This window comes from Oryzias melastigma, linkage group LG3, assembly GCF_002922805.2.
Source record: "Oryzias melastigma strain HK-1 linkage group LG3, ASM292280v2, whole genome shotgun sequence".
NCBI classification, from domain to species: Eukaryota; Metazoa; Chordata; class Actinopteri; order Beloniformes; family Adrianichthyidae; genus Oryzias; species Oryzias melastigma.
This window is the reverse complement of record NC_050514.1, coordinates 26,250,558-26,264,966: the sequence shown is the minus strand read 5'-3', so window position 1 is coordinate 26,264,966 and position 14,409 is coordinate 26,250,558. Positions and strand designations below refer to the sequence as shown.

Sequence of the window (14,409 nt, the reverse complement as noted above, 5' to 3'; positions counted from 1 at the left end):
AAATCAGGTAGGGTTTTTTATTTATCTTTAGGCATACAACATTTTTTTGTTTTAGAAAAAAAAGTTACATCTTTGAGTTCTACAAAGATAGAATTACTTGTCGTACAATAAAAAACTATTTTAATGGTAACTTGTAGGGTTTCATTTTAAATAATTTAAAATATATGGCATCATGTTGTAATATCGGTTCCTCTATCTCTATAGCTCGATTTGTTCATGGTTAGAGACAATGTCTCTGAACTTAAAACAGTGTAACAAAAGTAACAGTCATGAACTCAACATTAATCAGATCTAGCTTACCCTCAAATCGGAACTGTTATTTCTGAACTCTCGTCTTTGCTTAGTATCTTATGGGATATATCATATATTTGCTATTAAAGCTGTAAACTTTAGCGACCTTCATGCCTGAAAGGGTTAAAAAAAGTAGCGAAATCTAACAAAGATATTGAAAGTTTCTGAGTTAAAAATGCCATAATCACTATTTCTGAAGTACTTTGTAAACGTATTCTATTTTGCAGTAACTAAGCTTACTTAATGCACTTGAATTTTGCCTCTTTTATAATGACAAATATCTTGCAAAAGGAAGAAAACGTAAGCCCACCTTACTGCATTTCTCACTTGACTAACTCTTCATCAGTTTTTCACTTTTATTCACCTTGCAAAGAAATCAGACTTAACACAGTGGTGCTCAATGAGAACAGAATGTAAAGCAAATGAGATGGAAAGTTGAACCAGAGATACGACTATGAAACAACTCCATATGCCTTCTGAATACAAAGATGAAAATTCAGCAGAATTTAGCCGACACAGCAAACCTATAAGGTGTATACCAAAAAAACACAGAGAGGAAGCTAGCATCTGGTCTGAAACTGTTCTAATTCATTTAAACAGGGAAATCATGGATGAACTTTAATGAATCCATCAAGTTCAGTCAGGTATGCTCTCTAGTTTTTGTCTAAAGCAAATGTGTATGTGTTTTGGAATGAAGAGAAATCCAAATGTTGAATAAAATGAGTTTATCCGACTAATAACAGATTACCTATCATATAGTTTATAGAGAAAATAAATTCTTTATTGGAAAATTCGGCTCTTACAGTTTTACATAATGTCTACATTACACGAGGGATCTTGTTGTTGGCAAAGGAAAAAAGGTAATAAGGTTTACATAATGTCTATCGCATGAGCGGTGTGTATGTGACTATGGCATGTGCATATGCGCTATGTAGATAGCCCTAAGGGCTAACTCAGATGGACAAAAATCAAAGAAAAGCCTATGATCAAGCCCAAAGTTTGACCCCCGTGTTATTCAAATTCCTTATGGTTTGGCACAAACTCACACGCAGCTACACATAAATACTTGGACACGTGTGCACAAAATGTTTAGTCTAGCACAAAGGTGTATGTATGTCTCCAAAAAATGATAGGTAAACAGCTTTAATTACTGCTTCCCATGCAGGCTTGCTAAACAGCCAATGCCAGCAGAGTAAGAGAAGACATTCATGCTGCGAGGCCTGAAGGGAAAAAAAAAGGGTATCAATACCAATACTAATAAAATAACAGTCATTTCACGCAACCTAAGAGAACTAATTGCACACACATACATTTGTGCAGAAGAACTTAACAGGCCTTTAAATTATGCATTAATCAAACAAAGCTTGATACGAACCGACAAGGAGCCCGGCAATCTGGCAACCATCTGGAAGACGCGCCTGTCAGTCAGAGAGGTAAAAAGAGAGGGATGGCTGAATCCTAAGTTAACCCCAGACCGGAAAAAGGAGGTAATAAAAAGACAGCAAGAAGCAAAAAGAGAGACAAGAAACAAGACGACAATGTGAGATAGAGGTTAACGAAGACAATGACAGAGGAGAGGTCCAAGGGTTAGAAAAGACAGGTATGAAGTCTACAGAGTTGATCAGGACATTGCTAAAGATGGTGGGGTCAAGTATTCCTGACACTGACACAATGTCAGTTACAGGAGCCCGTTTCTGACAGCTTGGGTGAGGACAATTGTCAGAGGCATCACATCTCAGCTTTACAAATAACCATAAAACTCCCTCTGCTGAACATCTACACAAACAGCCATGCAAGAGCACAAAACCGCACAAAAAATTTGCAGAGCTTTTCGTAAGCACAGGGCACACGGACTGTGCAAAAGCTTGCACAAGTGCCCAATACTTCTTTGTCAAACAACCAGTGACCTTATGGACAAAATAAGCTGCCGCCTTTGTTGTCATTATTTTGTTGTTGAATGCAGTTGTGTCCAGAATAACTGGATCAAAAAGTTCTCCAAGTAGTTGCGCTATCCGCTGGATAAGTTGCAACTGCTTCTCTCTGCAGATGGGGACACGGTAACCAGGCGAACAAGAAGAAATCTGACAAGACTGTGATATGAACGAAAAATGATGCCTCTTCCAGCTCGCACTGCGCTTTGATTCGCTCCCTCCAGTGGTTAGATCGGTTTTGATTTTGCCCGACTGTATTATACGTATTCTTTTTCTACTTTAAAATCCAAGTTTGATTTCACATTGTTCTCCACCTAAGTTATGTATGACAAATGCCTGGGGCCAAATCACCATCAAAGCACCACATTGCCGGAACACAGCGCTTCCGAGCTTCTTAGTGATGACAGATGTCACTTTTGAAGTGAGCAAGGGGATGAAAGTGGTGGAGATGTGACGGGCGGCATGAGGATAGTTTCTCCGCCATGACCTGCCATCATCAGTGCCGCTGAGGTGTAATGAGAAGAGACTGGATGAGCTTAGAGGCTTTGAGGACCGTCTTGGGTGTCTGTCTTAGTGTCCAACAGGGAGCTGGTCTTACATGTCACATCCACCTTCTCTGCAGGTTGCCAGCACCCAACCTGGCAGCCGGTCCACCAGCCTGCAAGATTGCTAGTCAGCCAGACGGCAAGCTTTCATTCCTAAGCAACCCATTTGGGATGGAGCTGTCTCCATTCTTTGCACTAGCTTTTCTGCCAGTGTGTTCATCAGGGTATATAGAGAATGACTAATCTGAGTGAACCAGCAGCCTGGAATCAAAGGGCCACTGGCTTCTCTTTTCCTTGTGTTCGGCAGTGCTCACCTGGGTAATATCCCTGGTGTGACAGAGCAAGCAGCAAGAGGACTTGGTAAACAAGGCAGAGCAATGCAACTTTCAAACAGAAAGAGGCAGCTTTTTCAGGGAAACCAAAACAAACTCTTAACTCAGGAAATTCACAGAGCGTTTTCCCTCTGCCTTCCCCACTGTTCCCTGTGTCTTTATTGTGGCTTGATATGTCACCACTGTCTATGTCTCCTACTTACTAAGGACTTCAAGTGGCTGTCTCTATTTTGCTGGGCCATAAATTATTCAGTGCCATGTGTCTTCTTACTATCTGTGCTTTCCATTGGGTTGCTATCTTATCCCTTCTTCTGAAAGAGGGGCTGGTGCTTTGAGACAGAGTTTGCAAAAGGTAACACAAGAACTTCAGCATCGACAACCACTTTCTTAGCAGGAGCTCTTGTCAAGTACATATATTTGTTCCAGCACAAGGAAAATATGAAAAAAAGAACAAGAAAAAAGTTGTATCTGAATACAACATGGAACCCAACAAGCTCCACTGCTGCTACTACAACAACTTGGACTTGTATCTGAGCTAAAAATAATGACAGTATTCCACATAGACGCTGTGAGTTTTGTTTTCCCCGGTGCACGTGTCTGTGTGTGTGTGTCTGTGTGGAGAGCCCAGGGACCCCACTGTATGTAAATAGCCATATGAGACTGCATAGCATTACTGTCCAGACATTGAAGAGGTGACCTGATCCCAATTAATCACACAATCCCAGGGAAAACTGTCACATCCCATCTCCATCAGCAGTACCATCCTGTTCTGTCTCCCACTTGTCATCCTCTGTTCCTCCATCTCTTTTCTGCTGGCTTTCTCTCTCCTGCACACATGCATACACAAACACACAACAGACGCTGCACGCATACCCAGCCCATATCCTCACCAAAATTCCTCCCCCTTTCTTTTTGCTACTTCCCCACACAAAGGGGTCTGAAGATGACAGGTCAGATGGCATGGGCCATTCGGTCCCCACCTGTCCCCTAGCTTTCCCCCACCTCGCCTTTCCCCAGAAGGCTAGGTGCCAGCAGGGCCACAGAAGAGGCACTGCTATCTTTACATCTGCCAAAACAAGATGCAGAGGCTCCCCATCCCCCAGTGGGAGTGTTTGCTCTGTACCGGTACGAGCAAAAGGGAGCATTTTATGATTTGTCACTTTCTTTCACTAAAGTACATGGAGGTTAAAATGACAAACACGAAAACTTTGTCATTGAAAAGTATGTTCTTAAAAAAAAATTTGACTTGTATGTAATCAGTGCCAGTGTGATGCTACGTTTACAACAGAATTGGAAAAAAAAATCTAAAAAACTATGTAAACGTGTGTAAATGCACATTTCATGTAATATGTTCAAGTTTGCACATTGAAAGTTAAATAGTTAATCAGATATAAGGATTTGGTAAGAGTGTATGGATTGTATCCTTTTTAATCAGTGGAAGTGACAACTGTCTGAAAATAGATCAAGGAGGAGAATTCAAAATGGCAGCCATAATATATGTCACAAAGACTTATTTATCATAATAGAGCTGTGAAAGAAAAAAGCTTGGAGTAAAAGTCATGAGATTTGACATTTTAACTCTCCCAACTGTGAGTACATGTGCTAGTATCATGTAGCAACAGTCCAGTGTGAACACAACATTATAAACGCACGTTCAAGAACCTACGTTCAGCTCAGTGTGTTTAGAAAATGACAACATGGCTATGTCAAAGATGTAAACTTATAAATAGTACCATTATTAAAAAAAAAGTTGAGAAAAATTCGACAGAGGCAAAGTTAAGAAATACTCATAAAAGTTTTCTCACATAGAAATGATGCATAACTTTAGTGAGACCTGCAACTCAAAGACCTAGTCTAATGACTGTTGTCTGTCGAACCCATCAGCTACACTAAAATGAATCATTTACCATTTTTTCACACTTTGATAGAAGCAAAGATCAAAAACATAGGGAATGTCTATGAAAGTGATATACTGGATACAGGAGTCATGTCGTAGCTTTGTCTTGATTCATCCTGATATAACAGTTTTGAGTATTCCCTTTGAAAAGCAAAGAAGTGACATTTTGTGAAATCACAGGAGAAGTCAAGAGACTATGCATCTCACATTGTTCAGTTTCTATTGTTTCAGCCATCTGGTGGCAGACCTTTTCATGGCAGCTTTTCAAACCGTTCCCTGTTGTGCTGTTATACTTACAAGACAGTGGCATGTGATCAGAAGGTGGCAGGCGTGCCAGCGTTATTAGTCATCATTCAACCCATGCATGACATTTGATTGTTTAAAGAAGTTGCTGTGTTCAGAAAAAAGTGGTAACCTCAAACTGAAAAAAGAAAAGAATCTGCTTCTTTAATTCTCACTATATTCCAGTAATTCAATATTTGAGCTATTTCCGCTTCAAAATAGTTCTTTATTCTTTATAATACTGTTTCCAACACATATGGAGAACTAGTTTAGCAGGTGGGAAATAAGGGACCATCGAGTCATCATTAGGCCCAAAGGATGTAACCAAACTGAGAAAGATCATATCTTCAGTTTACACTTCCTAAGAGAGGAGGGAAGGTGTAGCTGCTTTCCCAAAACACTAAATTCCTCTCCTACATCTTCTTGTGTTTCTCCCTCACCCTCTCCCCTCCCACCATGATTTTCTTTTTTTTTGGAAAATTAGGGAGTTGTGTGTATAGAGGGTGGGGGATGGAGGGCACTGGAATATGTATTTATGCAGGTAATGAGGCCCCAAGTGGTTTCATCCATCTGAAACCCAGCTAATCATCAGGTGAGAGCTGGGAATCCACAAAGGGCTTCAGCTTTGGATTTTGCACAAAACAATCAGTAAATCAGCTCCTAAAAGCAGCAACACTTCTGCAGAGATATTAACCTGTACCAGAGTGCAGAAAACTCCAGTATTTTCTCTGGAGGAATTTGTTGTCCAACTATTTTCAAAGAAACTCACACATGAAGTCATATTTGACACAATCTTGAAATGACATAATTTAGGTTAAAAAGCTTAAAATTTGACCGCGTATAATTCAGTTTGACACTTTTTTCTGTGATTAAATATTTATTGCACTACTGTAACTGCCACGGGGCAATGTCAAAATTGCCCTGTAGAGGTACAAAACCCTACTACAGTATGGGTATTTACTAGTTTTTATTTAATTTACCTTTACCTTTTTCCTAAAGTAAAATTTGACTTAATGTTATCTTCAAATGTCATTGAGGGTTCACTGACAAAGTGCCAGTAAAAAATATTTTGCCCGGTCATCCTAAAGGCATGGAAGACGGATGAACATCAGTTTTTTTTCCTTTTGATGCTAATCACTGAGAAAAAAAACTTCATTCATGTGATTAGTTACCCAACTTCTCAATGAACAGTAAAGTCATTTTTAATAAGTTGCCAAACTGATAAAAGTTTGTTCTAAAGGGAATCTGATTAGCTATAAAAAGTTAACAATAGCAAGTCCAGGCAAATAAAGTGAATTTGTCAACATCCCTTTGTTTACACTCTCTCCAGTTAGCTTATTGCTCCTCACAACAACAAGCTAACATTAGCGTAGCAAAAACAGCGGACAATATCAGAGCTGTGCAGCCGTACAGTTTTGAGCCAGGTACCAGCTCAGATGAGTAGAATGAAGATACAGTATTACTGGATCCATTTTTTTGCAAGTGGATGATTTAGAATTGGAGTTGCATCACAAACCAGAGCTATTATATCCCACTTTTTTTCTGCACCTGGTCCATCACAATTTGAATAAAGAAATACTGAAAAAGGAAAATTTAATCTTTTCATCTTTTGCAAATGTCCTCCATCACGAGAAGAAAATCTACAAGAACGTTAAAAACACACAAAAAAACATTCCTTTTGAGTGGCTCTTTAATCACTTCGCAGTCTTTAGTTTATGTCCTCACAAAACAAATTTTGGATTAGTCAGCATTATTTAAGGCATTTTGCAGTTTTCAGATATATTTGCACATTTCATTAATTAGCTATAGAATATGGAAACAGGAATAAACATTTTAGAAAATACATTAAATAACAGTCAGATCTGATCTAAAATCCCACTTTTTTTGTAATTTAAGTCAAGATCTGGATGTAATCACAAATGTAAGTGTTATTAAAAACACTTCAAACATTGATCAAGACCTCCAGAAATCTGTGTGTGAATTAAATCTGTGAAATGTACATACCTGCAGACATTGGGTTATTATGCATTTTGTTTTCACTGGGAAAGACCAGAACAAAGCAAATCTATTTTATCCACTTTTGGCTTAAAGGTTCATTTCATGTATTGAACTCTGCATGCTCCAGCTGCTTTGACACTTCTACTGTAGACCCAGCCCCTGTAATTATGAGCTACAAAGCTCACTGACCTTGTCAAGATCTTTCTGCTACTCTCAAGTTATCTACAGCAAGTGCTTCAGAGGTGGGGGCACATTAAGCTCTTTGGTTACTCCTCAAGCACACACACATGCAAACTGTTTGCTTTGGAGGTTAAAGGGCTGAATTTGGTGACAGAAAGAGATTTTAAAAAGAACCAAGGTAGGTGGGAGTGGATGAATATGCAGGGAAACTAGAATAAGAAGATAAGGGGCGGAAAGAGAATGACAGTACAGAGCAGAGGGAGGGGGTGACTTGGGGTCACAGAGTGATGAGGGGGTTAAATGCCACAAATGCCATGTCTCAAGGCCTCATAAAGACAAGCTCTGCATTGCACCCAAGGTCAGGGCATGCACACGTGCACCTGTCTGACAGTGGTGGTAGTTTGGTGAGTGGGTGGGTGGATGGGGAGGCAAGTGTGTGCGGTTCAGTGTATGACACACAAACCGTCCACCTTTTTGTCCATAGAAGGTGTTCTAGTGAATGGTCTCCTGGACATACAATTTTACACAATAAGTAATTATCTTTTAAACTGTTTTTGAAAAGACTCCTATATTGTAATTTATTGTGGTTAAAGGTATGTGGTTGCAAAATGTATGAAGCGTGTTTAGAGTGAGTATCAAAAAACTCAGAATTGGTTGGAAATCTTTGACCTCCATGTTTAAAAAATAAAAATACAAAATAAAGAGAAACGGTCTTTGTAAGAACAAGCAAATACCCAACAATTGCACAACTTCAAATCAAATATAGGGCCCAAGTAAGAGAATGCATGGGTAATATGAAAGAAAGAGATTGCCCAGACTCCTTTACAGTGGATTGATTACTTAAGAAACTGAAAATCTAATTTATTCCCTTTACATTCATTGTTTACTCTAGTGTGTTAATACGAGGAATCCTCCACATCAGTGAATGACCCTTCTCAGTGAATGAGGTCGCTGTAGAGGGATCTCCGAGGTCTGGCTCTTGGCTTTCTTGCGCAATGTCTTGCTCCTTTGTTTTTAAAATTTGATTTTGTTTTTATATAAAGCACTCTGAGTGACATGAGTTTTGGAAAAGTGCTATACAAATAAAGTTTGATTTGAGCTGCTGGTGCACAAGTCCTAAATAAGCAACGGTTTGCTACTGACCACTTTCATGTTTACAATGTACTAATGTTTTATCTGGACACTGGAACTGACTTGGTTCCAGCAGGGGTTAACAAAAATGTGTCCACAGTTCCAACAAAGAATTCTTTGAACAATTCATCCTGGTTTCTGTTCAGTGAAGAGAATCTGGAGCTTGTTAGTTTCAAAGAATCAAAAACCTTCCACTTTCATCTCAGTTTTCATGAATAATGTGGGGATTTTAGTGTATTGCTTTTAATATTGTAAATAAAGTCTAAAACATGTTTTTATAAGTGTATGGAATGTACAGTATATATTTTATGTAATCTGTCCGTGACAAGATAGGGTTCAAGAGTAAGAAACAAGAGGTACAGAAAATGACACGTTTCACGATAAAACTGAAGTTAAGTGTCTTGAACTGTAAGACTTCATTCAACATATTGGATGTCAAGACAATTTGCAATATTAATGGCAAAAACATCCAAGCTGATAAAATAAATAAAAATAGCAGGATGAACACATGAGCAACACATCTGCTGCCCACTGAAACACCAGCTGTTTTATTATGCATCACATTCTTTGCATACAATGTTTGAAGCATATGCTTTCGTCTTAGGTTAAAATAAGGCACATTTTACTAAAGATTACATATTTGTTGATTTTTCATTCATCTAATGCTGATAAAAATGAATCTACATAATCCAGTATTTCAGATGGGATTTGAGGTTCTTTATAAGGTAGCTTTTCATTTTCAGTTTTAAACTATTAGCCACTAACTGCATTTTCAGACTCAGTTTTTAAAATGGATGAGACTGCTTATAATATCACACACACTAAACTGGAATCCTTACATCAAGCATAATTTAAGATAAAAGTGGAAGGTTTCACATTCCTTCAGCTTCCAACCTCCAGAATTCTCTTCACCAGACAAAAACCAAGGTGGATGTACAGTTTAACCCTTGTGCTATCCTAGGTATGTTGGGAGTAGGGTCGTCTGGACCCCACAAGACAGTGCGCTGGACTTTTTTTTTTCAATTATTTTTGAATTTCACTGGTGGTACATTAAATCCTGTCCACCGTCTTCCACATTTATCATGGGACGGAGAACACGTCAATGGAAGGCTAGGATCATCTGGACCCCATAAGATAGCACAAGGCATAGACTGTTGTCACAGCCAAGACTGGCTATACTCAATATGGTAAATGCCGGATACTTGAATATCATTTTACTACCTTCCTCGAAGGCCCTTACAGTCTCAGTCCCATTCACACACTGATGGCAACTCTGGTCCCAAACACTGGCGCCGACCTATAACCACCAGAGGCAAAGTGGGGTCCAGTGTCTTGCCCAAGGACACTTTGACACATAGGCGGGCAAGGAGGGATTCAAACCTGCCAATCTTGAGATCAGAGGTCACCCGCCCTACTTCTCCCCATGTTGCTTCCATCAAAGTTAAAATGATTAAATAACAGATACTGTATATCCAGACAGTGTTCAGTTATTATTGCTTAGAGAGGCTCAATATTCTACCATTTCCAGAAAAGGAGAAGATATAATTAGTTTATGGACACAAAAGTTTTCCCATACAAATATTTATACCTTTTATACTGCACAGTGCATTTCAACACACAAATGCACAGCTAACCAAGAACAAAGTCAGACATTGGCAGTAAAGTGACCTAAAGTCTAATCCTTTGATCCAGAGCAACTTTTCCTCCTAAACCATTACTGTCCCATGAACTTAACAGGCAGCAGCCGTCAGAGCAGCATTAGTGTTAGGCAGGGGTGTGTGTTACATGAGACAACCAATTAAAATCACTTGTGGGCCGGATAATATCCAGTGATTTAGGCCTGAAAAATGGCTTTGGTAGGATTATCCACTGTGTAACTTGATCTCATTCTCCTCAATTCCACGAGACACACGTTCACACACTGAAGAGCTGCAGGGTTTACAAAACCTCACACACATGTGCACACGCAAACACACTGAACAGATGACAAGACAACCGGGCCTTGGGCTGTGCTCATGTTCGTTACTTTGCTATTCTCAGAAAGACTAAAAGGAAGCACAGACTTACAAGCATTCAGTGTTGACTAGAGTGGAAATAAAAGGACTTGGGCTACAAATAAAAGTTTTTTGATGCATAGAGATGTAAATTCAGAAAGTTAAGGACATTTATGAACGACTTTTTGGAAATAATAACTTTAACTTTCTATCTTTCTTTATTTTTTTCCTTAAAAAAAAATGTTTTCTGTTATAGAGTCGCTTAACTTTAAGCGACTCTATAACAGAAAACATCAGGAGTTGACCTCATACTCAATAAGAGATTTATATTGAATATATTAAGACTCAAACCAAATTTTAAATAGTTGTTTTCAATTTAGTACAAATCTGATTCAAATAACAATGTTGGCTCAACACCAGTCAAAACACTTGTAGTGCATCTTAATGTCAATAAATCACATTGAAAATCACTTAAATGTCATTTGAAATGCTCCATAACTCTAATTAACAAACACCTTAAATGATCAAACCATATTCTCAAAACAAACTTCATTAACAAAGAAAAACACAAATGCAAATGTATATAAAGAGATTCCAGAAAAAAAAAACTGATAAACAAAATGGGATGTGTTTACACAAATAGATAATTTAAATCAAAAATTAGTTTCGGAGTATTTCTTCATTCAAATTGTGATGAATCAGGAAAAGATGAAAACCTGAGGTTTGAAAAAGTTCAGGTTTGTGATGTGGCAACTGATACAGGTGAAGCAAAGTTTCTCTGCTCCACTTCAATTCTAAATCCTCCACTCAAATATAAATAAATCTAGTATAATGTCTTCATTTTACTCGTCTAAAATGCCATCTGGCTCTAAAATGTACGGCTGGATAGTTCTGATATCCTAGCCGGTTTTTGCTAAGCTAATGTTAGCTTGGGTCTGTGAGGCTCTGAGGAGAGAGTGTAAACAAAGGAATGCTAAAAGTACAGTATTTTCTTCTTTTAAATATAAAATCATGAGTGAGGATTGTGAACAAACTTGAAAGATTTGTAGAAGCTGATATGTAGTTCAATCTGCCAAAAATGCAGACACTTGAAATTAAAGTGAACTTCAACAACATCCATATATAGAACATGACATACAATATTACCAGTTAAAAGAAAGCCATAAGTGAGTGGAAAAAAGTCAGAAGTCAGTGAGGATTCATCCCTTCCATTGTGTACTCACTGTGATGTGAAAATGACGGGCTCAATCACATTGACCACAGATTAGAGGTCTGCAGGACGGTGATGTGGACATTCTTGGTTCAAGCTGAGTGGGTTGCCATCAGACAAATCACAAACCAGCATTCTTGAAAATGAGGGATGGAATCTTCTGGATTCTCCAGTCAATCAGAAAAAGTTGACCTGCATTGACAACAGGTTTAAAGTCTTGGCTCTGGTCTCCAATTCATTCATAATTAGTATGATTTAGATCAGGGATAGGCAACTCCAGACCTCGAGTGCAGCAGTATCTGCATGATTTCCAGGTATCCAAGCCCCACTCATGACTGATTACCTGGTTCAGGTGTGTCCAGCTAATTAAAACATGCCAGAGCAGAGTATGTTGGAAAACATGCAGGGATGCGGCACTCGATGCCTGGAGTTACCTATTCCTGATCTAGACTTATCTAGAAGTATTCTATAAAGAAGCAATCCATCAATGAACAGTAAAGTTACTGGGTAATTCTAAACTGAAAATAAAATGATAATATCAGAATACGTTGAATAAACAAAAAGTACACATAAAACATAGGAAGCACAATTTCTACTCAAATAAAGATCACATTGAAACATTAACAATCTTTACATATAAATGTGCAAAATACCTATTTTAAGTAATTTTCGCCATTTCCATCAACATAGCATGGTATGCAATCCACAATCATTGGTCATGAGTGAGAGGTAGCATACCAGTTACAGATGGATTGTTGGGGGTCCACTTTAACTTTGCTTCTGCTGCTCATTCAAGTTCCAGACAGATATTTTACAGAATTTGAATAAGTTGATCAAAATAGAAGTTTTAGCTCTCTAGAATACAAATTTCATACTTTCAAACTTTTTTTTTGGAAAAGAGAGATACTTTGTGAGTCAAAAAATTTAGTTAAATGCTTAAGAAGTTTTCTTCCACACAGGAACTTCCAATCTCATCAAAATAAATGTCTACTTTTCACAATAGAACAAATAGTACATTTGGATTTTAAGAAACAAAAGTTTCGTTAACCTCCCTGCTGAGTTATATTAGGAAGAATAAGCATGTAATTTATTTAGAAATTTGATAGAAATACAGATTGGAATTGACTGAATTTCTTAGAATTAGTTAAATAATTAACAGTTTTCCACTCCTAGAGGTTTGACACTTGATTAAATTTAGATTTAGACTTTTAGGTAATTACTTGAAACTTTCATTCGTAAGAATATCCCATGATTGATACACATTTGCCAAACCAACATCATGTGGTTTTACATGCAGTCTGGAAATCAGCAGAAATGTTCAGTTTGTTGCAGTAAAGTCTAATTCTCCTCTTACTAACATAACATCAGTCGAGTACATTCTCAGGCGTTATTGCATGAAAGGATATCACATAAAAAATATAATATTCATAAATATTTACTTTTAAAACACCAAGAAAATGACTTCTAAAGCCTAAACAAATATCTTTTGGGTGGACAACGTAAGCCATAATTAGAAGACAAAGAAAGAGGTCAGTGGTTTCAAGGGATACATTTAAAAACAGCTGATGAGCGCTAATCATTTTAATATTTTTAGTTTAGAAATGTAAATAGCATTTTTGGCAGTAACTGAAATACATCAGTCTAAAATAAAATAATAGACACTGCCAAAACATATGACACAATCACCCCATGAGAACATTAGTCCAGTAATTTGAAGCCACGCACCCACAAATCACCGTACAAAGCAAAAGAGGGAACAAAGCAGGGTTGACCTTTCAAATGATTAAGCTGAAACATTATCATCATGTTCTCTGTTTTTTTTCCTCCCTGAGATCTGAACAACTGGTTTGCCAGTTTAGAGCTGGCAGGGGCCAAACTCGTCTATGATTTCAGTTCGGAGCTGTCGGGCTGTGGGGCCAAGCTGGCCGGTGCCCATCTGGAGCAAGCCAAGTGTCTACTCCCCTCAGGCTCACTGCACATTGGTGATTCCTGTAATGGTGCAGCAGTGGTCATGGTGGTGTGGTTATAAATATGAGCTCTGGTGTGACCCTCTTGTTCTTAACCACAGGTTCAGATCTGCTGTGGGAACAAAGCACAAAGGCTTCTGGGAGTAACTTATCTCCGCTGCTACTGTATTATCTCAGGTTGGTCACACCAGCTGTTGTTACACCAGTTGAGGACAGCTGGGCAGAGACTGGGGGGACTGGAAACAAGAACAATCAAAGGAGCAGTTGGCATTGGGAGTGAGGATGGCAAAAAAAGAATTGTTGGATTGAGGACACAAACGGGAACCAAAGGGGGCAGTTTCAAGAGAAGTAATCAAAGCCTGAAGACATGCAAGTGGAGTTTGAACATTAAACCTTTAAAACATGTAACATTTATCAAGTTGCAGTTAAACCCAAAGGCCAGTAATGGAACTACAACTGGCATTTTACAAAATAATCAAACACTGAACCAATTTGACAACTATATATATATCACTGACTGCGAGGTTTAAAACGGCTAATCCATGCCCAATCCTATATTAGCGTTAGCATCACGAGTTAAGCCAAAAATGCCACCAGCTGTGTGTGGCTGCACTGGGCCAGTATCTTCAAAACAATGATGAGGAGGGCTGC

At 38.4% G+C, this 14,409-nt stretch overlaps 1 long non-coding RNA gene across 1 annotated transcript in view; it reads right to left on the bottom strand.

Moving 5' to 3' along the window:
- LOC112161029 overlaps positions 1–12,065 on the bottom strand; it is a 59,545-nt gene extending 47,480 nt beyond the window's left edge. The window contains exon 1 of the long non-coding RNA XR_002921770.2: positions 11,805–12,065. This is a non-coding gene — a long non-coding RNA (uncharacterized LOC112161029). The remainder of the gene's footprint in view (positions 1–11,804) is intronic.
- Positions 12,066–14,409: the final 2,344 nt, after the last annotated feature.